The sequence below is a fragment of the Anneissia japonica genome, unplaced genomic scaffold (assembly GCF_011630105.1).
Source record: "Anneissia japonica isolate Jap-2015-1 unplaced genomic scaffold, ASM1163010v1 scaffold288194_len294098_cov161, whole genome shotgun sequence".
In the NCBI taxonomy this organism is placed as follows: domain Eukaryota; kingdom Metazoa; phylum Echinodermata; class Crinoidea; order Comatulida; family Comatulidae; genus Anneissia; species Anneissia japonica.
Window position 1 is genome coordinate 95,221 of NW_022756127.1, and position 2,979 is coordinate 98,199.

A 2,979-nucleotide genomic window follows, 5' to 3' on the forward strand; every position below is an offset into this window, starting at 1 on the left:
GAGTATGTCTATACTTACCAGTTCATACAGCTTTATTATTAACATCAGCTTGCTCTTAACCTCTAGACCAGATTGCAACTTAACGAAATACCTCTTCTAGCTGTCAATAAATAAATGAATGTGGTATAACGAACAACACATCTACCTACCAACCCTGTAGCTTTCATACGTGGAGTATTGTTTATACTCCCCCAATGAAAGATATCGACCAATGTCTATCTTATTACCAAATCAAGCCGCCGTTTATAATAAATTTGTTCTTCAGTTGATAAGACGTGAACTCTTCGATTTGACATATAGATTAGAAGTTAATTACACTGTTGATGGATGCCGCGAAAAAGCTCTGGTGATGTCGTGAATGGTATCTATTGTAGTACTTCAAGTCAACGTGAACGAAAAAAGAATATCTGTATTTCAGCTTAATTTCGATTAGACAAATACATAAAGATATGCTTTCACAAAAATATAATTTGAAGTTTGCATCATCATCTACAATTTTGGTCGAGAAACGAGGAATACCAATAAACACTGAAATGCCTTCGATAAGCTAATTTAGGTCTTCAGATATATTCCTCTCATCTATCGTTCACTTTTAATCGGCTTAATGTAAATTCTGGTGTGTTTTTTCTCAGGTTTTTTTTTTATCCTGCGACAAAATGTCGAATGTGAACTGACGTTTATCATGCGATTACCATACGCAGTGGATTTGCAATTTAAAAGATTTTTTTTCTCATCATCTGTGTCATCACACTATTCATCAAAGTCATCATTAATGGTTCATCCTTTGAGGAGGAACTATACGGCATCTTATTACAGTAGGCTTGTTGAGAGACAGTGGATAATCAATCAATTATCCAGCCTAGTAATATATTATTAAGTAATAATGCCAGTATTCATTTACTTCAAGTTAAGGGGTTACGAAAATTATTGTTAGATCGTCGCAATCATTTACAAATCAGTAACACACATTTGCTCATTAAATAATGATCAAGTGTCTGATTAGATTCGCTGAACTTTCTCACATTCTTAAATAATTTCTTCTACATATTTGTTTTCTCGGTTTGTGGGGTCATCCAATTTGTATTCAATATTTGTTAATGTTTCTTTAAATTTCACTGAATGCTCTGGGCATTCGAATATGGCCTAGGCTGCAACATTAAGAGAAAAATGTAATAAAATTAGTCTTTTCACCAAATAATAAGATAAAACAAGTTTCAAATTTTTTGTTAATGATTATATTTTGCAACAAAATACTATTGATTGAGCTACACTTCTACTTATTAAGATTTCTAAATTTGCGTTTTATAATACATATAAAATATTCAAATTAAAAGAGGTGATAAACTGTAGAGATTCCCAGTTCACAAAAATTATGTTTAAAGAGTTGTTTTAATACCATGCATACTTATCTAAGCTAATAACATTGATTTCATAGTCGTTTCACCATACTCAAAGATGAGCATTCTCAACAACAATACACATAAGGCATAGATTTTAGTCTACCTTTTTTCAATAGTCTCTACTAGTGGCAATGTTTTTAATGGTCATATATCTTTAAAATTCAGTTGTTTAACCTTTCTTTCTGAGTTTGCATCAATGCATTCATAACAACCGCAGTAGACTAGGCTCTTTTGTTTTCCACTATTAGTAAGATAGTAATAGTTTTGTAAGCCGAAACCATCTACCTTTAACAAAGTTGAAATACATAAGTATTGAGTTAATTTGGCATAAAATTTCTGTTATTTCATGCGGAATTCTAATTAAAATCCTTTTCTAACCATTACTATTTCTTCTATCAATTAACATAGATTTGTATGGCACCAATATCCACGGCAGAATGCAATGTTCAGTGTCACTATAACAATGGTATACTCAAAGTGCACATTTACTACTGAGGTTAATTAACACACACACACACACACACACACATATATATATATATATTATTAAAGGTTAAAGAAGTGGAATCTGCGAGTGTGAAAAGAATTAACAGAAGATGGCGTTTTGAGAGGTAGAGCATTGCATAGTGTAGGAGCGGCACACGAAGGTGATTGATTGGTGATCTAAGAAGTCAAGAAGTAGATTTAGTTTGGAGACTGCAATGTATTCAGAGCAAGATCAGAGTGTCCCAAGTTATACGCTATAAGCAATCTTGAAAGATAATGCGTTTATTGATTGTAAGACAATTCTTCAGTATTTTATTGATTTTCCTCTACACTTAACATCAAGTACATTCGTCGTTTACCGAATGGAATGATGCTTTATAACCTAAATCTCTTTATAAGGCTTAGGGAGTGGAGCTGTATTTATTAGTGAGTTAAAAAAAAAGTCCATGCCTTCTACTACTACTACATTAATCGTGTTACTTAACGGCCTTTCACATTAAGTAACCACGCTATTATTTCGATATATTATCTGATATTTTACCCACTAAAGGGAAACTTGTCATGGAGTTTCGGCCACTTATTATAGTTTCTGCGATCAACAGGCGCGGATACAGAGTTCACGCTGACTATCGCACACTGCGGTCCCATGTGGGTGGGGTCATGAGAAATGAGCTTAATTAATTATTAATTCATATTTTTTAGTGGCGGATCCAGAAATTTGAAATAGAGACTTTTAAAGTTGGGTGGGTGGAGGGGGGGGGGGGGTGACCAACCATGGTTGAGACTGAAGTAAGAACATTTATGACTATGGCTATGTTCTCACACGGCAGCTAACGGTTAGCAGGATCCGGATCCTGCTAACCGTTAGCTGCCGTGCGTCCATGCGAGAAAATCCCGATCCGGATACTAGCAATATGATGATCGAATCACTGGCCAATCAGAAACTGGAAATTGTAAACGAGTACAGCCTAGTTCTCACGAGAGCCCTGTATCCGGATCGGGAGCTAACCGTTAGCGCTAACCGTTAGCACCTACGTGAAAACGCCCGATCGGTTAGCGCTAACCGTTAGCAGTATCCGGATACCGCTAACGG

General features: G+C 35.2%; 1 protein-coding gene across 1 annotated transcript in view; it reads right to left on the bottom strand.

Moving 5' to 3' along the window:
• Nucleotides 1–179, bottom strand: part of LOC117124105 (transient receptor potential cation channel subfamily A member 1-like) — a 59,418-nt gene extending 59,239 nt beyond the window's left edge. Inside the window, exon 1 of the mRNA XM_033270245.1 lies at nucleotides 19–179. The gene's annotated coding sequence lies outside the window, so the exon portion shown is untranslated. The remainder of the gene's footprint in view (nucleotides 1–18) is intronic.
• Nucleotides 180–2,979: the final 2,800 nt, after the last annotated feature.